This window comes from Anastrepha ludens, chromosome 2 (genome assembly GCF_028408465.1).
Source record: "Anastrepha ludens isolate Willacy chromosome 2, idAnaLude1.1, whole genome shotgun sequence".
Taxonomy (NCBI): Eukaryota; Metazoa; Arthropoda; class Insecta; order Diptera; family Tephritidae; genus Anastrepha; species Anastrepha ludens.
The window spans coordinates 61,838,822-61,865,029 of record NC_071498.1 but is presented as its reverse complement, the minus strand read 5'-3'; the positions used below and the strand labels follow the sequence as shown (position 1 = coordinate 61,865,029).

At 36.3% G+C, this 26,208-nt stretch overlaps 1 protein-coding gene across 1 annotated transcript in view; it reads right to left on the bottom strand.

Annotated features, from left to right (window-relative positions):
- The window catches only part of LOC128871618 (uncharacterized), a 45,504-nt gene extending 21,451 nt beyond the window's left edge, over nt 1-24,053 (bottom strand). The window contains exons 1-2 of the mRNA XM_054113506.1: nt 23,911-24,053; nt 16,717-16,754 (exon numbers count right to left, since the gene is read on the bottom strand). The gene's annotated coding sequence lies outside the window, so the exon portion shown is untranslated. The remainder of the gene's footprint in view (nt 1-16,716; nt 16,755-23,910) is intronic.
- Nucleotides 24,054-26,208: the final 2,155 nt, after the last annotated feature.

Below are 26,208 nucleotides of genomic sequence, written 5' to 3'. Positions count from 1 at the left end.
TTTATAAGAGCGTACAATTGTTGGCGTATGCCGATAATATCGATATCATCGGCCTTAACAACCGCGCTGTTAGTTCTGCCTTCTCCAAACTGGATAAAGAGGCAAAGCGAATGGGTTTGGTGGTGAACGAGGAAAAAACGAAGTACCTCCTGTCTTCAAACAAACAGTCGGCGCACTCGCGTATCGGCACTCACGTCACTGTAGACAGTTATAATTTCGAGGTTGTAAAAGACTTCCTTTATTTAGGAACCAGCATTAACACCGATAACAATGTCAGCCTTGAAATCCAAAGTAGAATCTCTCTTGCCAACAAGTGCTACTTTGGACTAAGTAGGCAACTGAGTAGTAAAGTCCTCTCTCGACGAACAAAACTAACACTCTACAAGACTCACATCACGCCCGTCCTAACGTATGGCGCAGAAGCGTGGACGATGACAACATCCGATGAAGCGACGCTTGGGCTGTTTAAGAGAAAGATTCTGTGTAAGATTTTTGGACCTTTGCACGTTGGCAACGGCGAATATCGCATACGATGGAACGATGAGCTGTATGAGGTTTACGGCGACATAGACATAGCGCAGCGAATAAAGATCCAGCGGCTACGTTGGCTGGGTCATGTCGTCCGAATGGATACAAACGCTCCGGCTTTGAAAGTATTCGATGCGATACCAGCTGGTGGTAGCAGAGGAAGAGTAAGGCCTCCTCTGGGTTGGAAAGATCAGGTGGAGAAGGACTTGGCTTCACTTGGTGTGTCCAATTGGCGCCGGTTAGCACGAGAAAGAAACGACTGGCGCGCTTTGTTAAACTCGGCCAAAATCGCGTAAGCGGTTATCGCGCCAATTAAGAAGAAGACAATAAAGAACTATGAGTTTTATTTGAAACAGTATTTTAATAAAATAATTCATAATCATTTATTAATTATTTTAAAAAAGTGATCAATTTTAACATTTCCAATGTTTTCTCTTCCTAGCTGGAGGGATGTATGGTAGTAAGCGCATAATATCTTTACGTTTTTCTTCCGTTATTGGTCTAGTGGTGGTGTATAAAAAGTTTAAAATTTCTGTTTATTTTTTTTGGTCTTCCTCTTTTAGGTGAGAAATCCAAAACGTAGAATTTAGACTTATCTAAAGAAGTTTTGCATAACATTTTAAAAGGTTCATTTTTCAAGAATCTGATCCTATGTATTTGCAGCGAAGAGACAGATTCGCCCGCGGTATTTTGCAAATCAGGTGAGAATCCTTAATATTCCTGGAATCTTCTTTTTCTGTTTTCTGACCGTCTGCAAGGCAGTTCCTGGCTCGTTCGATATTTTGTAAATGTGCATCATGATTTTCTCTTAGATGTAGTTTCTCTTTCCCATTATTGCATTATAGTTCCAATTTTTTTCTAACTACATAATTTCTATAAATTTTTGACTCTAGTGGTTTATTTTTGACAATATCGTAAAAACTACATCGAATTTAGTTTCACATAATATAATATGGTGTGAAATAACAGATAAGCTATTTTTGTTTTAATTTTGACTTAGAGCACTTTCATAATTATCGGCCCACATATTTTAATATTAAAAACATATACTTAAAAAGTCAATAATAAGACCTTTGAATATCACTGCTAACAATAATTTTCTTTACCATATATAATTTTCTTCATAGTGGTGCCTCGCCTAACTGAAAATGTTAATTTACATTTATGCTTACAGTTTCATGTTATCGTTCACTGTTAATGTTAAATGCCCGCTGTTGTTGAAAAAATGCTATGAACATGATTAGGAATTTTTCTGGCACTGTTATTCAAGTTTATTTGTTTTATTTTTATTTAGTTCTTATTAAACGGCAATGACTTTATACGTTCAAAAACCCATCAAACAGTGTATTTATTGGATAGCAATTTCATTCTGATTGAAAACCATCCAATTAAAAAAAAATAAAAATGAATGTTGAAAATCGTCAGAAACATTATAACTACTTATATAATAAAGAACATACGATAATTCGCATTTTTATAAATAATCTAAGTGCACCTCCCACTGTGAAGCAACATATTTGTACGTAATTTATTTCAAATGCTATAAGCACCTACTCAACTACTATAATTAATTGCTTTGAATTACATTTTGTTTTTATATACATACTTGTCTGTTTTTTTGTTTTGTGTTTTCTTTGCAGTCTAAATATATAATAATATATTAAAATTGCCAATATGTGCATAACACAATTAGTAATTTATTTATCTTAGCGTAATGGAAATTTAACGGTATTTATAGGTTTATTGTGCAACTTGCATGATTAATGAAGAAACTTTTTCTGTTCATTTTCTGTTGAGTCGAATGAAAATGTTTCAGTTCGTTGTGAACTCGGTTATGGGAGACATAAAATACATATTGTACGACAAGCGCTGTAGCAGAAGGGTTAGTGCGTGACTACCATTCGGGAGTGCGTAGGTTCAAATATTCGTGCATGAACATCGAATAATAGAAACAGTTTTTTATAATAGCGAGCGCGCTACGGCAGGCAATGGCAAACTTCCGAGTGTTTTTCTGTCATGAAAAAGCTCTTCATAAAAAGCCATTTGTCGTTCGGAGTCGGCTTAAAAACTGTAGGTCCCTGCATTAGTGGAACAAAGATACCGAGACCCACGCCAAAAATAGGAGGAGGCCGAGCCCTTACATAAGGAACGCACCATTTATTTATTTATATTATTTATAAATGAATGAATTACTAATCATGGGTCATGGCTTTAGTTTCTGCATGAATTAAATTTCATTTTGAAATGAACAAATAAATGTCAATGAATTTACGTAAATATCAGCTATTTATGGTTAAGGTACAAATAATACAGGACAGTAAAAGTGGTTATGGTTAAAGCTACGGAGAAGGTTATGACATTATGGTATGGCACCTCTTGACTAATAGAGTTCTTACACTCTTCTAATCAGCTGGTTCCTTCAAATTCGCTGAGAGCCGATTAACGGTTTGATGTTCGCCACACCTTTGCATTTTGTACATACATTGGATTGAGAGCGACACTTCGCTCAATGTGCGACAAGCAAAGTATTTTTTGTTTGTTTGTTGAAGAAATGACTTTTAAGATTGATTTTGGCAATATTTACATTAGTATTTGCTAGTGTTGCGGCTCATTATTACTGTCAGCATAATTCTTCAAATTATTTGTACAGCCAATACCGAAAATCGGAGTCAGAGGAGGAAACTTTTCTAAAGGAAGTTGCTCTTGAGATAACAAAGCCACATATTTCAAGCAGACCATAAAAACTTTATCAAAAGGAGGATAAAGGATACTACAAGGTGGCGCACTTTCGAATGATATATAATTTTTGCAAATTAGTCGCACGTCAATCATTTTTGACACTTGTGAAACAGACAGTTGCAGTATGCAAACAGATAAACAATGGAACACATAAAGTTCTAAATAAAGATTTTCATCACTCAAAATAATTTCTTTTTTTACTTATTAACAAATTTATTTAAAAAAATGTTGATGCTTAGTTTTGCGCTAGGTAGGTAGGTAGATAGGTAAGCATGGTTTATTTCGATTTTTTCGTTTGATTCAAGTTTTAAACATAATTACTGTTTTTACAGACCACTTAGATCTAATATGAACTTAAATTACTAAAGATAATTATTAACTGAATTAAAAAAAAAAATCCAGTCTAACGGTTAGACGCGATAAAAGTGAAACCTTCCGTAAAACAAACTGAGAGAGAATGAGACGAAAGCAGCATTAGGAGCGGGATAATTATAGGTTCATTATAATATTGCTATAAAGTTCATATTTTATTTTCTTCATTTTATTATTATTCATCCTCACTGTTTTCAATTTCAACAAATGATTCGAGTGGCTTATGATAGCTAAAATATGATACAAATGCTTTGGTTTCGAAGTTGTCAACATATCTTTGAAATATCGCGTCAAATAATGTTACACATTTTTAAATTGAATGTTGTATTGAGAAAGTCAATTAAAGGAACCGCTGTGTCCAATGCAAAATTTACGTTAAAATCGCCACTTAAAATCATTGGAACTTTATCGTAATCTTTTCTAAGTATCCGCGATACTTCTGGTGTATACTTTATTAAATCTTCGTGAATGAATTCCGTGATACTATTTATTGATTGATTCAGTGAAATATAAATTGCCACAATCAAAACTGTTTTTCCATTGCTCAATCTGGTTTCGCATGCACATATTTCTCCCACTTTAGAGAGCTGAATAGACAGTGATTCTAGTTGCTGTGCATTCAGATCTCTCTGTGGAGTTACAATACGAGCACCGTCATTTTGATTGTGGTATATTACAACACCGCCTACAATTGCGGTAAATATTTAAAAATGAAAATATTTACGAATATACGCAATACAGCACACGCGGTTACTATTATGAGCGTCGTAACGCATATATTACACAGACGTACTAACATACACACAAACATTCGTAGGACGCTTGGTCTAAGATGGTATTAGGTAGTAGTAGTATAGGTATACATAATTGCGATAAAATCGCTGAATTGATCGAAAGAGACCGGCATAGTAGCAGCCGTAGCATCGGCCAAGAGCTGGGCATGAGTCATCAAACCGTTATAAACCATTTGAAGAAGCTTGGATTCAAAAAGAAGCTCGATGTATGGGTGCCAAACGACTTGACGCAAAAAAACATTTTTGCCCGTATGGATGCATGCGAATCGCTTCTGAATCGCAACAAAATCGACCCGTTTTTGAAGCGGATGGTGACTGGTGATAAAAAGTGGGTCACTTACGACAACGTGAAGCGCAAACGGTCGTGGTCGAAAAGCGGTGAAGCTGCCCAGACGGTGGCCAAGCCTGGATTGACGGCCAGGAAGGTTCTTCTGTGTGTTTTGTGGGATTGGCAGGGAATCATCCACTATGATCTGCTCCACTATGGCCAAACGCTCAATTCGGACCTGTACTGCCAACAACTGGACCGCTTGAATGCAGCACTCATGCAGAAGAGGCCATCTTTGATCAACAGAGGCCGAATTGTTTTCCATCAGGACAACGCCAGACCACACACATCTTTGGTGACGCGCCAGAAGCTCCGGGAGCTCGGATGGGAGGTTCTTTTGCATCCATCGTATAGTCCGGATCTCGCACCAAGTGATTACCACCTATTTCTGTCCATGGCGAACGAGATTGGTAGTCGGAAGTTGTCCTCAAGAGAGTCCTGTGAAAATTGGCTCTCCGAGTTTTTTGACAATAGGGAAGCGAGCTTCTATAAGAGGGGCATTATGAAGTTGGCATCTCGTTGGGAACTCGTCATCGAACAAAACGGCGCATATTTGACTTAAATCTCATTATTATAACCAATTTTAAGAACAATTGAAAATTCAATAAAAATACCGCAAGACTTTTTTGACAACCATATATATCAACATATAACGCTTCGTAGCCAAGAGTGTCGCTTTTTCGTTTCATCGAGTCTCAAATCACTCCCAACGATTCTAAAGAAGTTTTCACTTCAAAAAGAGTTTAAGAATTTATAAAATTGATTCTTTCAAATCGAAAAGTCAAGCGGAATAGAGCCCAAGATCTCTTTGAATTCTCTTAAAGCGAGGATAATAGGAGCATAATTCGCGTTAAGAATTTTAAGATAAAATATTGCGTAGAGATCTAGTAGGAATATCCCTACGTAATAGGGATAAACAATCAATTTTTCCTTTAATTACACTAAAAACAAGAGACAGTGAGAGTATAGACCTTCTACTCTCTAGAGACTTTAAATTAATTAAAATCAAGAAAGAATTATAAAAAGGGATAAGAATTGCAAATTTTAACGACCTGAGACAAATTGGTAGCAAACCATCCAGATAAATGATAAGCAATCGTTAATCTAAAGCGAACAATGGAAGTAAAAAGTAATTTGTGAGTGTAGTGGTACGAGAACACCGAGCTAGTACGCCGTATAAAAACTAAGATAGAGTAAGAAGTGGGCATAATAAAGTTAATGTGACTGTTGAATCAAAAATGAGAGTCACAGATCTCCCATTGGCCTTTGAATTCATGAACAGATTGAAGTAAAGTATTATCAATGCTATAGGATATAGTGATTGCCAATTGACACACGTAGGCCTGCTGTAGACCCATTGTGATACCACCAGAGCTGTGCTCCCTCCGCACTCTACACTGTCCTCATTGAACCAGCCAAGCTTTAATATGTCTAACAATCTCTGTTAGTTTTAAATTTGCTACTTCTGCCAAAATATTCAAACAAAAATTTTCCTTGAATATGGAACCTTCTTCTACACAGAACCATGCACCAGCACAGAAAGTCTTCTACAGTCTCTTCTTCTTGAAAGTCATTAGAGCATCCGCAGTAGTCGTTATAGGGTGCTCCCAATCTGCTGGCATGCCTGCCTATAAGACAATGCCCTGTTTGTACCCCAAACAGATTTCTCACATCATTTCTGTTAAGTTTCAACAGTCGGTTTGTACGGCCCCTATCAGTTTAGATACTGACTCTACATCTATTATTGATAAAGGATTAGGTCAGCATTTAAAAAATAATGCATTTTATGTCGAAACTTGCTCTATAATAGCCCTACCTGCCTTGTACCCAACTTCCTTCGAAAAACACATATACAAAAATTTAGCGAAGTCTAATTTTTTAAATTTTATTTTTTATAATAAATATTTTTTTTAATATTTTTAATACACAATTACATCTTTGCTATTAGTGGCTAAGAACAACACCAACTAATTTTACAACAAAAACAACTAAACGAGTAATAATCTAAATGTATCAAAAAATTGCATTACTATATCAAAAGTGCAAAATGCTCACCCAAGACAATCCGCGCGCCAGTTCTCGAGGGTTAAACACAGAGATGTTTTCTACTCAAGCTTTTCAATCGCTGCTTTTACTTCTGCTTTCAAAGACTTTTGTGTGCGCGGATCCATTTAAATGAGCTACTTGAATAAGTTTTAACTTTTCTAAAATACTGGAAGGGAATTCTACTAAAATATGGAGTGAATACTTGAAAGGGATGCAAAAGTATCCACTACTTAGCTACTTTCAAATATCGTTTTTTCCATGCGCTTTTCTCCATTCGTATACTCGTAGCATAGAGTGACAAAGGCGGCCATTTTAACTCACTTGTTGCCTTCCATAGAATGCAATCACGTTAATACTACTCAGATGTTGTTGAATTTAAGCATATAAGACCTCTTTAAGTTCTCTAGTGAGTGAATTAATCCTCCGTTGGGCACCCGGAATTGAATTGATTTTAGCATATTTCATATTAGCTAACGACTTAAGCTTCCAAGTAGGTTCTTAAAATGTAATTTTCTATCGATTTATGGATATAATCTTTTAAAGAGGATCCTCGAACAGGACGAAAAAAGGCTAGATCCGGGTGCTCAACCGAAGCTTTCAAAAGCGCAGGATTAAGGAAATTTAAAAACATTTGCATCTAAAATTGTATAATTTGTACCATTATTTGTTCAATTGTTTATTAATTTTGCTGACAAAAAATGATTCTTATGCAACTGAATTACGACTTGGCATATCGATCGGCTTCCGAGTTCAGTGACTACGTAGATGAAAAATAAATTTATTTTAATATCAAAATATTTATCTACACAGACTTTCAACAGAAGATGGTTTCTTAATTTGATTTACATTGAACTGCATTTTAGGTTCAAAATCAATTTTTATCTTGCTATTTGCGCTTAACCGAAACAAAAGGCGTGGAACGGCAAACAACTGATACAATGTGGAATGGCCAGATAAATAAAAGTATGGGTAAATGTACTCATCTGCTAATAAGCACTGGCCACAATGTAAAATTATGATCGGTCACAAACTGGCTTGCAAATGGCAAGGTAAACATATAAGAAATAATATAAAAATGTATTTCGAAAGTCATATGAAGGGAGCTTTGCCCTAGTAGATGTCTGAACGAAAATGATAGCAGAAAGTTGGCTGGCTTATAAAAATTTTTAGGGCACGAAAAATTCGAATACGAACAAAAACGTGCTGGACAAGATCAAACTTAAGAAATGTTGCGTACAGTAATCTACTGACCAAAAATGAAGCTCCATCAGCAATTTTTTTATATAAATGTTACTAAAATGTTGAAATATATCATAAGGGAGTAATACTTAGAATTTGACGCAATCTAAATCATTCCGTTCGCGCCAACGCTAACTGCCCTGTAGTGCAAAAATTTCCTGCAAACTTTCACGTTATTTGCAGTTAAATGCGCGAGAAATATACTCGTACATTTGTCACAAAACTAATTGTTGAAATAGTAGCATAACAACTTGAGAGAAACGAAAAAAACGTATTTACAAGGTGGCGCTAAATTAATCACCCTATCGGTTGATTGGACAAAATAAATAATAAATAAAAATAAAAAATAAATAAAAATAAGGATCTTCTACATAAAGAAAAAAATTAAAAAATTGTACCTTTCCTATCCAAAAGGTGGCGCAAAATTAATCACCCTATCGAAAGATTTGTGATTTTTGCAAATGGTGTCGTACTTCAATTATATTTGACACTTAGAAACTAGGAAACTGCATACAAACAGACAACAAATGTATTAAATTAATTATTTTTATTTAATAAAAAAATTTTTCAAAAACACGAAAGCAAAAAATAGATTTACTAAATTTGTTTACTAAAATGTAATTCAAAAGTGTTTGTGTGTTCCCAGTTCGTATGATCCGATGTTAAATGGGATACGCCGTCAAAGTCGAGACACACAAAATTTTGTGATTACATGAGGGAATTCGTTTTTCAGCTTAGGAAACAAACAAAAACATTTCCATTGCAAACAAGTTTCCATGAATAGTGATGAAAATCATGCGCAAAGCTCTCGAACCTATAAGGACTGATAAAGAGCAGCACTACATCATGTTTTTCGGAGTTCCAAATAAAGAAGCACCAAACATTTCAAATGCATGATAACTTTGAAGTATCAAACATCGAATATGTCTTCATTATTAACCATTGTTACACCACTTCAGGCAGCAATGCCCGCCAGAAAGTCCAATCGAAGTCGGCAAGCGCTGTGTAATGCCATATTGACCAGAAATATATAAAGCACAAGGAAAACAAACAAAACCACCAACAAAATATTATCCAAACCGGCATACATAGCGTTTACGGAAGCATCAATCAAACTCGAACCAGGTCGACCACCGAAAAAGCAAACAAAAATCCGCTACTGAATACGATGAAGATATTTGCGGCATATGTGTCAAATCAACGGTTTGCTGCCTTAGCCATAATAATTCGATTGCGAATGCATGAAATTACCAGTCAAAATAATTTTTATTGAAAATTAGAAGCTGCAGATTTAATTTTTATTCACAACTGAAAACGTGAGATTTCGTATTTTTTATTCAGAATTACAAGCTTTTTTCACAATGGCTTCTTGTTATAAATATTTGCTATGTAGGCGATCGCTGAGCAAATGTCATTTGTTTAAAGTAAAGTAAAACATTTTGCTTAACAACTTAAATGGATGCTTTTTTATTTGATTTCAGTTTCCATTCACAGTTTTTCTTATACTACGCAAACTAGAGTTTGAGGAACGTGCCAGGGCAATCTTTCCAAGATTGGATTGGCAGGAAGGGAACGAAGAGGCTCCAAGATGGAATCAGGAGTAGGAGCAGAAGTTTTCTCTAAATTAGCCAATTTATCTATTTCCTTAAAACTGTCGACTACTGCTAGTGTTTTTCAGGCAGAAGTCTTTGCGCTCCTGCAGGCATGGAAAATGCTTAAGGAATGTGGGAGCGAGGAAGATATTAATATTTTCTCCGATAGTCAAGCAGCGATCAAGGCTCTGACGATGCCATGTATATCCAAACTGGTCAGCTCCTATTAGGAGGAGATTAAATATCTTGGGTGTACAGGTAACAGTTCTCGGATCTGGATTCCAGGACACAGGAACGTAGAGAGAAATGAAATTGCGGATGAGCTTGCCAGGAAGGGGTCGACTGAATTGGCCTCAGAGATTTATTGGCATTCCCCTGACTGTTGTTAAAGGGGACTTATATATATATAGGTATATAACTGGCGCGTATACCCTTTTTGGATGTTTGGCCGAGCTTGTCCTTCTCTTTGTGGTATGCGTCGTGATATTGTTCCACAAATGGAGGAACCTTCAGTTTCAAGCCGACTCCGAACGGCAGATATTTTTTATGAGGAGCTTTTTCATGGCAGAAATACACCCGGAAGTTTCCCATTACCTGCCGAGGGGCGATCGCTATTAGAAAATGTTTTCTCAATATTCATGCTTCACCGAGATTTAAACCTACGCTCTCTGAATTCCGAATGGTAGTCACGTAGCAACCCATTCGGCTACGGCGGCTGCAAAGGGGACTCGCCCAACTTCTTTCTTAGGAATGGGCAGATGTAGCTCCATTTCTTCATGTGCTTTTCCAAAAACTATTTGATCCCTATACAATAGATGCAGTACTAAGCTCAAAGCTCTGGAGACGCCATGCATTCAATTTCCAATCTTGTAGCATTATTTTAGGGTCGTTTGGCGATTGATACACACGCAGAATTAATCCCCATTGCAGAAGTTGTGGAGAGCTTTTAGAAAAAGCGACTGTCAGGTACTTCCTCTGTTAATATCCAGGTTTGGCAGCTAGACGATTAAGGTCACTGGGTGCTCTTTTCTTCGACAACCTGAGGCAGTGCTCCAACCTAAATCCCATCAATCTTTTCCATCAGACTTCAATAGGTCTGGTTGGCTGTAGTTATCTGCCCGTTGGAGGCCTCATAAATGTATCAAAACGACGCTTTAGTGCTACTTGGGAGTTCTAGTCTGGTACTTCAACCACTTCACCGAATGTTACTGCTTTAGATGAAAGCTTTGTAAACATAAAAAATTGGTAAGGTTTGGCACCCGTGAAGAACATATTTCTTAGCCCACGCATTGCTATTCTTACCAATTAGATTTCGTGCGAGTTTAGAAAATCTCAGCAAATGGAATTCTACAGGGTCCTAAAAAAAGGAGCTACTAAGTTTCTTTTAATTTTCGGCACATCCATAAGGTGCAAGTAGCCTTTCAGTTTCTTCGTCAGATGCTGCGATGCCCTCTTGCTTTAGATCCGCGCACATTCAAGTCGGCATGCGTACACTCTGCTTTACCCTACCTCAATATCTCTTTTTATAGCTTAAAGTAAACATACTTGTTTATACTTGTTGTTGTTGTTTTCTTATTAATAATAAAAATAAATACGTCAATTCATGCGACTTGCCACATTTCGTTTTTGTTGCTATGGAAATACTCATCAAATAAAATCACCACCATTTAGTTTTGCAATAAACTATTACTTATGAGTTTGTTTATAGTTTATCGTCTGAAATACCACAAAATTGGGATTTCGTGACTAACGAAGTGTTTGGGAAAATTGCGCGTAATGAGCCACAATTACACTGCATACCACTTTTGACGTCAGTGGAAAAAATCATTTCATGGCTCATTAAAATATTTAAAGTTTTCAACAAATTCATTGAACTAAAATTATTGAACTATTAGATAAAATTACACATTTATATGAAAGCACTTGAAGAAATAAATTATATAATATTAGTCGGCTTCATGTGGAAGAAAATGCTCCCCTTCGTATACAAAAAATATTATAAAAGCGCTATTTTTAGGGCAACTTCAAATTTACATTTTGTTATGCAAAAATTGGAAAAATGTTGATGAGAATTTTTTAAAACTTTTCTTAATTTAGCACAAAGTGTGGAAATTTGATTTTTACAGTTTTTATTGCGCGATGAGCAACAACCAGCCTAGCTTTTCTGCGTGTGTGAATCGTCCAACGACCGTTAAATAATGCTACAAGTTTGGAAATTGAATGGCGTGGAGTCCACATTACTTTCTAAACACCACGTCTATTGTACTGATAGCAAAGGATACTCGAAGAACTGGAGCTCCATCTGTTCCGCGTTTTTCTGAGAAATAAGTGTTCGCGATTCCTCTTTAACAACAGTCAGGATGATGACGATAACCGGGTGGGAGACCTCTGCGACGAATTCAGTCGACGCCTTCCAAGCAAGCTCATCCGCAATTTCATTTCCCTCGAGGTTTCTATGTCTTGGAATCCAGATCAGGGAAACACTACCTCCACATCCTGGAGTTTTGATCTTCCCCTTGCAGGAGCTGACCACTTTCGATCTGCCCCATGGCGTCGTCGGAACCTTGATCCCATTTACTGTATTCCCTAAACATGTTGCATGCCTGCAGGATCTCAAAGACTTCCGCCTGAAAACGACTAGCAGTATTCGGCAGTTTTGAGGAAATAGATGAATTGGCTGATTTAGAGGAAACCCCTGTTCCGACTTCCGATTCCATCTTAGAGCCGTCATTGAGAACAAAAGAACCAGTCTCGGTACAGATTTTCCCTGCGTTCCAATCCTGCCTACTTGGAAAGACTGCCCTGGCACGACGCTCAAACTCCAGTTTGTGTATAGAGTGAAGAGAAATTCGGTGTTAGCGGCCTAAAAATGATGTCATTCAGATATTGCCTTCAGAGGCCAATGTCCTTTAACCTGATCGCACTTTGAGCCGCATTCGGATATGCTTATTTAGATTTTTGCCAACATTGGCTAAATTTTATTATTATTTTTATTTTATTTATTTATTTATTTTTTTTTTTTAATTTACTTTATAACTTCTCACAACGCCTTTTTGTCTCTTTCATTGCCAGGGTGGCCACCCAACCTTGAACTGCATTAAAATACAGGCAGGTCCATATAGTGGTTCTTTTATAATCGATTGTTACTTTGCCACCGACAACTCTTTCCCACCGGTAAAATCGACGGAAAATCAGCATCATATCTCCACCAAACGAAATGAATCACTTTGCGCTTTAACAAAGTTGGGAAATATTGTAAACTCATATAGACAATGTTGGGTAGCCCAAACGATGTGTTATTGAAACCATTTATTTACCTTTGAAAATTCTGCTTGAAATGCCATTTCAGTGAATAGTAAGCGCTGCAAAGGCATCATAAATAATTTTTTGTCGGCGGAAATTAAAGACATGAACTTGGACGGTCTTTGGGTTCAGCAGGATGACGACGTAATATGCCACATGAAGGGCTTAACTCAACTCATTCAGTCTGAGACTAATATGAGATCCAGCCACAAGAACATCGAAAGTGGCGAGAAGGTGGATGAGCTTATTAGGTTAGAATCCTCATTAAGTTAGACCAAAGAGGAAGCAGTGGGATTACAGCAGAAGTAGAGTCCCACTACTACAGTATTATAAGTAGATGATGGAAGGGACTGCCAAACTATGTAATTTCTAGGAAAATATGGCTGATCATATCGTATCAAAGGCCAAATAAATGCTTGGTTACGGTCGAACCAACATCTCAAGTCTAGCCGCTGTTCTCATAAGACACTTGAAGGCTGGGGAGCACGCGGCGTAATTAAGCAACTGCAAAAATATTCGCCGCAATTGTAGAGTAGAGGGAAAAAGAAAACTCCAGTTTACTGTCTTTGAAAGTGAGCGGATTTATCAAGGGCAAGATAACGAGCTCTTGACAAACACTTCTTTAACAACGTTGACGAAAATTCAGGCTTGGAATTTGAGTATCCGCGTATATTCCGAGAGAACATAAAGTTGCTTTAGAAAATAGCGCTCTTGAAAATATAACCAACAAAATAAGTAGGGTATGGTAAACACAAAACCGCAATAACAACAGGGGCCAACCTATGTAACCCAAATACATCTATCATCCGTGTGGCGTTTCTAGTCTTCCATTGAACTCGTCCCTACATGACGGTTAGAGGAAAGCTCAGCAGATGTGCAGGGTAAGTAAAAAATAGAATACCACTCTCGGGCCAAAACTAGAAAGCCAAGCAACGTCTGTCTCGTATCGAGCGGTTGCTTGGCTGCTTACAAGCAGCTGTAGTAATCCCATCGCGAGGATAGGGACCTTAGACCAACAACCTACTGTCTCCGAATTTGACTTATTAATTAACAAATAAAAATAAAATTAAATTGGGTGTTTGGCCAAGCTCTTCCTTCTATTTGTGGTGTGCGTCTTGATGTGGTTACTCAAATGGAGGGGCCTACAATTTTAAGCCGATTCCAAACGGCACATGGTTTTTTATGAGGAGCTTTTTCATGACAGAAATACACTCGGAGGTTTGACATTGCTTGCCTAGAAAAATCTAAGAAAAAACTGTTTCTATAATTTTTCTGTTTCATGCAATATTCTTGTGTTTGGGTGACACTTAAGTGACCCATTTAGCACAGAGATTCGAAGCATTTCATTGCAGCCTTTGATTTCCTCACGTTGGATACGATTTCCTTCATTGCCGCCTGACTTTCAATGAAACTCCAAATCGGACGACCATACAAAATACTAAGTGTTCTGAAGCAAAGATCTCCGCTTGGAAGGCGCCGGTCACAGCAGTTCGGACGACTACCTTAACATAGCACTTCTCATTTTTTGATGTCTGTTTAGAGCGTCTGCTTATTTAGGGCGTTGCTAACGTTCAATTAAGTTTTCATTCCACTGAGTAATTCTCCTTTCATTTCACTCAAAGCCATTGCACTCATACATCCATAGTTGACGGCCGTGCATCTTTGGCTTATTTTATGGATGTTGTGTGAGTAAAAACTCGTAGCGGCTGTTGCTCAAATGCATACTTTTCTCAAATAACGCTAATCACAGCTTTTGATATGCCGAGCCGTGTGAGCTGCCGTACGAGGCACTGGAGAATGAAAAAAAAGTCCTCTTTAATAGTTGTATTCAATTGCATCGAAGTTTCAAATTCTTATATAGCCACATTTATTTAAAAACACAATTCCCTTTATGCTTAAATGTATCTCACAGAAGGCACAATGAATAATTTATCAGCGCGGGCTTTTACTTTAATCAGAGTACAAAAGCGTCGCAGCGCTACTGCGTTACGTTTACTGCACTTGACATTCTTCATATGGATTGCACGGAAAAGAAATAAATAAATTAAATATAATACGAGGTATGTCAGCAAAAGCTATTTACGAGTCATTTTATTATCAACGTAGCGCAGTCAACGTTGCGTTGCTTAAGCAGACAACGCCTTTGTTATCACACAGACTCCGGGATTTCGCTGCAAAACTGGCATAAAGACTCGTGACTTCTTGCAGTGTCGCCACCGAGAAGACACACTCCGCATTCATGTTTTTTACGAGTTCCCACTATCTTAATCATGAAAGTTGTATTTGTAATCTTCAAATTAATATAAAATTTGTGTGCAAGAGTGAAACACATAATGACAGAGCTGCAGAAAAACTTAAAATTCAGAATTTTTTTGTAAAACCTGAAAACACCTGCGTGCCCTCAGCAATGGAAGTTGTTGAATACTCATCTTCATAATAATATGAGCGCTACCCAGCTACCGAGATTTAACTATTTTTTGTGTATTTAATTATTGGATATGTTTTTTTTAATTATGGTGCATTCTACAACAAAACCCACTTAATATAAAAATTTAACCAATTTTAAATGAAAGACATTAAAATTTTCATCTTTTTATTCAGATTCTTTAGAAATCAACTTTAGTTATATTATAAACTTTTATAGACCAATCCTCAAAGTGGAATGTTCAAGTGGGTGCAAATTCTCGTTGATTCCGATATTTTTTTTGCTGAGCCGCTGAGCTTTATCTTCCATATAAAAGTCTTCCGAGCGTAGAACGAAACGAGTGGCATACAACAGCCATGGAATTCATCCGATATGGCTATCTGCGATTTTTGGATTCATTCCACTACGGGGAACGCGTTTCTACAGCCGAAAGGAAGTAATGAAAAAATCGAAAAAGGCTCTGATGGCTATACCCAAAACAGAGTTCCAGAAATGTTTCCAGAGCTGGATCAAACGCTGGCGAAAGTGCGTTGCAGTTGATAGAGAGTACTTTAAAGGCGATAATATCGCTTTTGAGGAATAAACTGGTATTTTTAATTTTGTGAATTTATTCCGGGAACTTTTTTATTAATTTAACCAACAATTTTGCCATGAACTATGCGTATAAAGGCGAGCTATGAGTATTTTACAAGTTGGTGCATGAGCAACTGACATTTTCCGGTTAGTTTTCAGGCAGCTACCAGGTCATACCACGCTACCGGGAAAGTCGTCCCAGATATTTAAGGGCATTATTATTTAGGTAATTTCTAATTAATTTGGTTACATGGCATAACTTTAAAATTTTAACCGTATTTGAGGTATTCGATTTCAAAGATGACTTAAAAGAAATATCTAATTTGTTCATTTTTTTTGCTTGTTCGAGTACGACCACTCCTTTGAAATGTTAGTTCAAGGTTCATTTCTTTCTGTGATTTTCTTACCTCAATTACTATTTTCCCATATACGGTATCGTTTTATATTTTCATTACGTGTTGATGGCATTCTATTTCGACATAAAGGTAAGTAATTATTCTGATATTCAACCGCTAGCTTTTACCTTAATTTCTTCTTATTTTATGCCATTGGTCTGTCCATACCGAATTAGTTCATAAAAGATTGTACCCCACCAAGAGTTTAGGAGCTTTGCGTACAATAGAAAATCTGTTTCTTTTAGACATAAAAAGTTCTTTCAATCTAGAACATTTTATGAAATTTAGAATTGCCTCCAGGCAATGAGCGTGCAAAGAATATATGTAAGAAAACTTAAAGGTTTTGTGGATTGAAAAGTAAATATTGTAATAAGATACTCACCGAAAATTGAGTTGAAAAGCATCTACACCTTTAGGTTGCTGAAAAAACAATAAAATTTAATATTATATTAATTAGTTTAATTAATTAAATTAAGAAAAACATTTTTCTAATGGCGGTCGCCCCTCAGCAGGCAATGGCAAACCTCCGAGTGTATTTTTGCCATGAAAAAGGTCCTCATAAAAATATCTGCCGTTCGGAGTCGGCTTGAAACAGTAGGTCCCTCCATTTGTGGAACAACGTCAATACGCACACCACAAATAGGAGGAGGAGCTCGGCCAAATACCCAAAAAGGGTGTACGTGCCAATTATATATATATATTTAATAATAATATTTAATAATACATTTAATATTAATTCATTATTATTTATTCATTATCAATTCTTGTCATTCTCAGTAGAACCTGAATGGAATACCCTAACACACATACTTAAACACAAACATATTTATTTAAAAATACAATGGACGCTATATATAAATTCAGAAAAAAATTCTTGCGGTAGCAATCGTGTCTAGCATCGCTGTTATAAGCGGCTCATATTTGTTTATTTTGGTCACACGCAAAGGCTTTTTTTATATGATCGCTCGCACCACGCGGCGTATGATCAACAAATCAGGTGTATTTTTAACTACATTTTATTTATTTAAGACTTACGAGTTAAGCTTAAACTGTATCATGAGCGATTAAAACCGCTTCACTGTGTTATCTATGCAAATGAACGTAAAAGTAGGCATACATCTTTACCTATTTATGTATTTGAAATTTCAGAAATAGGAGTTTTAAAGTAATTATAAAATAATATGAACTCAACAGGGCCCCTAAATCGGTGTAGAGAGGCCGTACGATCTGGCATTGTAGTCTTTGTTATCATTTCAGAAACTATGATTAGACGAAGCGAGCTTCGATCGTTTTTGTGAGCTGGGCGATGAAACACCAGAGTGCATTTCGCAAGAGAAAGCTCACTCAGCTAGGTTGTGTGTCTTTAGATCCATTGGTAATATAAAAATAATCCGAGGAAGTATTCAAATTTTTGAGATGACTTCACGGCTTGCGGTCAAGCACAATCACCATCATTATAACTGCCTTTATATCCTATTGGAGTATAGGGTCCCAATCAGGCCCATTGGACCACATCAGAAGACACAGTGCACTATGCCTCTATAAACTCAAACTACCAGGGATCATTTGAGAAGCATTTGGGCACATTTTCGCCCACCTCCAAAATGTGAAGAAACATAATTAACAATAAATACAATAACACCAAAAAATTTTCAGAAACAGATTACAGTCAAGTTCATTTAAATTTTATCAAAATTATATCAGAGTTCAACCATAAGTCTCTATTCACTGTTAGTGACTACTAAACACTATTGTGCGCCATTAAATTAAATTAAAGATTAAATATTTCAAATGCAATATTTTTTTTAATTGTCTTTATTAATAAAGCTGCTTGTCAAGGATATTAATAAGATGCAACCAACTTATAAAAAGGGCAAATGTTGTGCGGTTCATCAAAGCTCAAAGACTAAGACTAGGCTATTCCATGAGAATGGACCCCACGAGAGCTCATCAAAAACTAATTGACGCTAAAACATTTGAACGAAAGCCAGAGGCAGACCAAGATTAAGATGGTTTGACGAACAAGAAGACGACATGTGGAAACTCAAAGTCAAACACTGAAAGGAATCAACCAAAGATTCGCGCAAACGGAGAAATCTTGTGCAGCAGGCCAAATCTCACACAGAGCTGTAGCGCCAAATGGTGATGATGGTCAAGGTCATTAAATAATAATCTGTAGTGAAGGCAAGCAAATGTGCTGTCGTGCGAAGCTTTTTAATGGCAGAAAAGCGCTCACCATTCATTGACAGGGTGCGACCGATGTTAGAAGACATTTTTCCAAATCAAACGAAGAAATTCTTTCACAACTTTCAGAAATACTTTTTTATGTTTTCTTTCATTGTTTTTTTTTTATTTTTTTTTTATATATATAATATCACGTGTAAGTTATTGTAGTATAAATCGGAATCTACAGCACTGCAAGAACTGCACCTAGTGAGTTTTTCTATATAAAAGACCTTTACACCTACATTCTCGCTGGTTGGTTCATAGAAGTGGTGATTCTCCAAGAGTCCAATCAGCGCTTCCGCACCATTTTATTGCCACATCCTCGCTACCTACAAGTCATACGGGTTATTCCTTCACGACTATGTATATCCAGCCAGGTCTCTTCATCTGCAATCCGCGATTTGAAGGTATTTTGAGGAGATTGCATTCTTGATTTCACTCAGTGGTGCGAATTCGAATTCTCCAAGAATTTTATTCATGGCAGATCCTCCTCTTGCGAGTTCGTCCGCTTTTTCGCTTACTTCAATGTTCCGATGTTAGAGTTTGTTGTAATTGAATCCAGTGATAGATTACAGCTTAGTAGTGATATGAAAGTGTGCGATTAGTGCCCTAAAACTTCGCCCTGGAAGACACTGCAAGGATTGGGAATACGCACAGATTTTTCAGTTCCTTGTCAATGAGAATATATAACTGTTGCCACACCACAATCCGTTTTTGAACCCTCTGTACGTACACTTCATTAAACCAAAATTCAATAGGCTATAATAGAAATTTTGCTGAAAATTGGCTGAACTTTTTTAAATTTTGCACCAAGTTTGAAACTTGAACTTGTATAATTTTTATGGGAAAATGAACTGTATTTTGGTTAAAAAAGTATGAAAATTAAATGCGACTTAATAAGCCAATCATCATCATGACAAGTGGTACAGTCTTGTGCAGACTTTTGCTTCTGAAACTACAGCATCCTACCTCGATCTACCCTCTACTCCGTTTTCCAAGTTTGTTATTTGCACTTTTTACAGGTCAGCTGTTACCTTATATGTGAAGTCAATAAATCTTGTCAAAAAACCTGTCAATAAGTCCATACGGTCCAGTTATTTAACGCAGTGTATCTCAGCGTTTAAATTAAAGATCCAAACTAGAGCTAGGCAGCACAAACCGCTTTGTGGACCTTTGAAGGCATAATTAACCACATAAACTAAAAAACATTAAAGTCTGATATCGCCAAAATTCGCACAGCGCTTTCTCCTCACTTCAAAATATATTTCTAATTTCATATTTTAACTTTAATAAAACGACCAGATAAACTATGTAGAATTTTTCTACAATATTTTTCAATTAGCATAAAAATTCCATTTATTATTTTAGTAGGTGAGCATTTTCCGTTGTTTAGTTTAATTAGGTTTGACAAATGCCTAATTAATTAGTTCTCATGCAACATCCACATAAATCAATGATTTGATGTGTATATTTAGTAAGCAAACATATCTATTTGTAGTGCCATATATTTTGATTTATTATTGGCTATGTGCAACCAGATATGTAAATTCATATTTATATACAAATATACGCACGAAAAATACCAATCAAACCGGATATGTAAATCATGTAAACGATTCGAGCGACTAATTTGAGTGGATACGCGGAGAATACAGTGGGCGAGCAAAAATACGCAGCATTCACCATAATGCCTTAATGTTTAACTTAATTATTAATTGTCGCGAGGTAAGTGTCCGAAAAATGAGTAACTCAAATGGCGCATAAAACATGATTCCTATACTGTGCGTCTGCATAAGTAGTCCCAACTCACAAGGCTCTTTATATCTGATTGCCTCGTATTTGCCGCCTGAAAGTTCATACGAGCTGTACAAAGCGCATGTTGACAACATAGTATATCTTGTCCTAAATAACTTAAATGACAATAATTTATGTGTGTTAGGTGATTTCAACTTGAGTAAAATAAATTGGTGTGCTAGTGCCTCTAACTCTATTCTCATACCAAACAATGTAACTGCAAACCATGAATTATATCTTATTGATAATATTCTTAGTCTTAATTTATTTCAAATTAATAATTTTGTTAATTCTCTGAATAGAATCTTAGACCTCATATTTGTAAGTGATAACATAAATTACGAGATCAATGAATGTTTGAATTCCATAACTCCAAAAGGTAAGCATCATTTACCCTTAGTGGTCAAAATCGACTTTTATACTTTTGCTACTACTGCATCGGATGTCAGGCAATCATTCAATTATTCTTTATGCGATTTTGTCAATTTCAATGACTTATTACTTGACATTAATTGGGATAATTTATTTGCTGAACTTGACACATCTAGTAGTTTTTCTGCGTTTAAGTCCATTTTGTCTAAACTCTGCTTAGATAACATTCCGCTCAGAAAGAAAAAGCCCTATAAATTGCCCTGGTATTCTAAGTCTCTGAAAAAGCTTAAAAATCTTAAAAATAATTATTTCAAGAAGTTTAAATCTACGAAGAATCATTTGTACTTCGTTAAATATAAGCAAGCGTTAAAGGATTTCAACGATTTAAATAAATCTCTCTATAACAGCTATATTACCAATATAGAGTTAAACATTAAAGCGAATCCCAAAATCTTCTGGAAATACATAAAATCTAGAAGGAGTAGTGCCAGTGTTCCCACTGGTATGTTTTTCGATAATAGCCAAGCGCGAACCCCAACTGAAACGGCAAACTTGTTTGCTGAATTTTTTAAATCTAATTTTGCTGACGACGAACTTGATCGCCCATCCGACTTTTCTTCTGACTTAGATTATGCCCTGAACTTTGGAGGTCTTTGCCCCTCTTCTGAGGATATTAGTAATGCTTTAACTAAATTGAAATCATCCTCTCAAACTGATGCTGATGGACTTTCAGCAGTTTTGATAAAAAACTGTCCGGCCTTCGTCTATCCCCTGAAAATTATTTTCAACATTTTATCGTCGGGGTGTTTCATTGACGCATGGAAACTCTCTTTCATTACGCCCTTCTTTAAGAGTGGCAATAAAAATGACGTTAGAAATTATAGACCTATCTCTAAGCTGTCGACTATCTCCAAAATTTTTGAGCATGCGGTCTATGCAAAGCTGAGTTTTGCCGTTAAATCTTTAATTTGCCCTAATCAGCATGGGTTTATTGCTAACAGATCTACAGTATCTAATCTGGCCGTTTTTAGTGAATACTGCATTGATTCTTTCTCCGCTGGCTTCCAGGTCGACTGTATTTACACCGACTTTTCGAAAGCCTTCGACAAAGTTTCTCATAGAATCTTAGTTAAAAAATTAGCTAGTATTGGCTTTCATTCTACATTTCTGCAATGGATAAACTATTATTTGAGCAATAGACGCTGTGTTGTAACAATCGATGGTATTTCATCTACTTCCTTTGCTGCCATCTCAGGTGTTCCGCAAGGAAGTATCTTGGGACCGCTTTTATTTGTGTTATTTATTAATGACATCAAAAGTTGTTTCACATTTGCTAAATTTTTGCTTTATGCTGATGACCTTAAGATCTTCTCAGCGATCAAGACGCAAGAGGATGCCATTAAACTTCAAGCCGATATGAATAGGCTTTATTTCTGGTGCCAGAATTCACGACTTTCGCTGAACTTATCTAAGTGCTTCCAAATATCGTACTCTAAAACATCTAATATTTTGTGCACTAAGTACAGGATCTCGGCATGTGTCCTGCAGTGTGTTAGTGAGTTTAAGGACCTTGGCGTCATCTTCGATAACAAATTCTCTTTTAATAACCATATAAATTATATTACTTCTAAATCTTTTTCGATGTTGGGCTTCGTCAGACGGAACGCCACTAAGTTCTCTGATCCCTATACCATTAAGTTACTGTATACATCTTTTGTTAGATCTCACTTAGAATATGCTGCTTTTATTTGGAGACCTTGTAGTCAGCAAGCTATTAATAGAATCGAACGTGTGCAAAAAATATTTCTCAAATATGCCCTTCGGTCCCTGAATTTTATTGATCCCATGCCATCATATTCTGCTCGTCTCATGCTTATAAGTCTCAAGTCCTTAGAGATTCGTAGGACTATACTGTGTCTGTCTTTTACTCATAATATTATTACTGGAGTAATTGATTGTCCCTACTTATTGGAAAGGATTCGATTTAATGTTCCCCAGCGATCTCTTAGGAACTTCTACCCTTATTATGGGGGAAACTTTAAAACTACGTATGCCAGCAATGCTCCCATTACTCGTGCTTTACGGGAATTAAATGCCGTTCATAATGATGTTCTTCTTGATTTCTCGCTTTCAAGAACAGCACTTTTAAATCTTTTGAATTCTATATTATAGTTAGTTAGTAGCTAGTATAGTTTTTAAATACATATAATATATTTGTAGCTTAATCTAAGCAACTTTTGTATCATAGTCTGTAAGGATTGTAATTCATAGACTTAAATAAATAAATAAATAAATAAATAAATAAATAGATGTCGGTTTGCAATACTTTTCAGCCAACCTATTCTACTAGGTGGCGAAAAATTAGTCACCCTATAAAAAAGTATATAACAATCATATTTGACACCTGTGAACTAGACAGCTGTCGCACACAGAAAAGCAATGGAGCTTAGAGCTCAAAATAAAGATTTTCATCACTTAAAATCATTTTTTTTTTGTTTTGTATTTAGTAAAAAAGTTAATCAAAAACAAAATGACGTGATTTTTTTGCGCACCTTGCGCCTTCCAAAAACAATCAACCGCGCAGAGTACAACATAAAATTGCTGTTCGCGTTCCATGCCTCAAATGTAAGGATCTGGTAATTTCGTGCGGCATTCCATCCTAAGAAGGGGTGAACTTTAATAAACCTTAAGATCAAATGCAAAATTTATAAAGCCATGATAGATACTTTTTATTTCCTTTTTTTATTGTGTCTTTAGATGGCCATTGTTGTATTTTGGTGCTTTGCAGTGTAATTTAAAAATTATTTTAGATGTCTTGGCTCTTTAAAAAAAGGAGTTAGTAGAAAAAAAGTTATATAAATAGATGAGATTTTCTTACGAATAATTCTCTAAGTGTACGCAAAAAAATTTGAAAATTGATAAATTACATGGCATTTTTTCATGCAGAATAATTTTGTATCTGTAGAGTGTCCAGTTTTCTTAAAAATCTCTATTATTTTCGAAATATTATTTCAGAGAACCGCTAGCTTCTAAAATCGTTAAAAGAAAAACTTGCGTGTGTTTTTTACTATTAGAAAAATGTTTAGTTGAAATTTTATTTATTAATTCTCTTTTTGCATCTCTAAACACTCCAGATATACCTATACAATATTTAAAAAATTGAATCCAGTATCAGAATACTTACTTGATAATTCTCCTACAACAACGAGCTCACAAGTATTAAAGAAACTATTTTCAAAAATGTGAATTTTTATTCAAAAAATTATACATTCACACAAAAATTCACTTCAACTACTTTTCCGCAATAGGAAATGTGCTGCGCCGAGGACGAACGTTGAAAGCAATGAAAAAGCACCAAATAGTTGCTGGCGTTTTTATCTAATCAAAATTACATTTTCACAAAAGTCGAACAAACGGTGCTGATAACCGTGAAAATGGATGCAACGGGTGACATATCAAAAGCAAGATAATCCACAGCGCGTCAATCAAAACTCAAAATGCATTTTAGATATACAAAAACTTAAATTTCTCAAAGTTTCTGTGAAACAAAGTAAATTCTTATCTAGGAATATCCGCAATTAAGGCAAGCATAGGCACAGAGCAGGAGAACCAGCCAAACGAGCTGTCAAGATAAGTAACATATTCAAGCGTTGCATTTCACATTTTGCTTGCAGGCAGTGAACCAAAGGAAATGAAAATAACCAAGTAAGAAAGAGCCAATGTTCGGACGGTAGCGAACCCGATTCATATATTGAGTGTGATTTTAGTAGGATGCAATCCAGATCTAGCAATCCAGTAGCAATGGTGAGACAGATACAAAACATATGTGCGCCAGTGCAAAAAAGAATAGAAGGTAGTGGCAGACAGCAATCACCGATCAAAGTGACAAACGTCTGCCCCTACCTCAGTTTCTTTAGAACTGCACTAGACATGGCATTGATATCTAAATGGCTTCTTAAGACTACCAAAGACGCAAAAACGATAAGACTAATGGACTTGGATCCGGGAAACCTTACCATTTTTATTGATGGTCAAGCAGCAATCAATGCACTAGCCTCAGTGCGCATCAATTTAAGATGTGTTAGGGAAGGCAGGAGGTCCTTATCGGTTACATAATAACACAACACCACACTTTGTTGGGTCCTCGGTCACTTTGGAGTTGAGGGACATGAGCAAGGAAAGGCTCTGAGCTTGACCCTACCCTGGAAAATAGGTGCACTTCACAATGATTTCTACAGGGGCTGTGGAGATGAAGAAGAAATTGAGTCGGCACAACAGGTCCATTGTGAATTTTCTGTACTTCAAAGAAGCCGTGCCAAATATCTTGACGATTATTTCTTTAAAAACCTTGGAAACTTGCAAACTAATCCACTGGAGGGAGTAGTTACCTTCTTAAAGGGATCTAAGTGCTTTAAGCATCTTAGTTAAGGGATGGAAATCAACTGCAGATATCACAATGCGCCTTAGGGCCACCATGTATCTTGTCTTAGAAAAGCAACCTGGCTAACCTAACCTAACCTAACTGATGGACTACGTCAACATCTTTCAGGACTGCTAAAATCTTTCAAACAAGCACCAACTATTTTCTATTCATGCGAGTTGTGTTCACAAAGTAAAGTAGATCTTAAATTTTCCATATTTATTTATTGATCAATATCTATTTTTTCTCCTTCCAAGTGATTCCCCACAAATATGTGCCAATACTTTTTCCAATCCTCGAAGCATTCCTTGTAAGCACTTAGTTAGCCCTAGAATACAAATCAGGATGATCATTGACGCCACTCAACAGCTTCTGAGCGACGCTCATGCGACGGCTCTTCCGGTCAAAACGGAACAGTTTCAGAACAAGTGCGTCTCATGCCCAAAAGATCAGACAACTTTGCATAGCCTCAGCAAGTTTTCTAAAAGTGATTCAATGATTTTTCAAAACAATTTATTTCACTGCTTCAATGTTTTCGTGTGTTGTCCTGTTGTCGACGTGCTGGGGCGTCCAATGTGAGTTTCGTCATTGGTATCTTTTCCGCCATCTTCGAAAGGCTTGAACCATTCGAAAACATTTTATTTACTCAGGGCAGAATCACTCTATGCCACTGTCAGCATTGCAAGTGTTTTTGAGCCCTAAATTCCACTTTTTACACAAAACTTTTTGCAAATTATCCGATCCATTTTTCAGATAACAGATCCATTTTTACACCAAAAAATAAAAATATATATTTATATAAATATATACTTAGTTGGCTCTTACACACTTTAACTGAAATTGAAATTTCAAAATGGCGAGCCAAGAAGCACCGAGGAAATGGTAACTCCCGAAACACTCAGCCTAAAAAGCCCATTATATTCGGAAAGTAAAAGTGTAGATAGTCAAGGAGGCAAGAAGAGAAGTGACAGAGAGTAAGCGATACGAATAGAGACAAAGATAACTAAGAGAGAACGAATTTTACTCATTCTCATGAGCCCAAAGTTATTAGTCTTGCTCCAG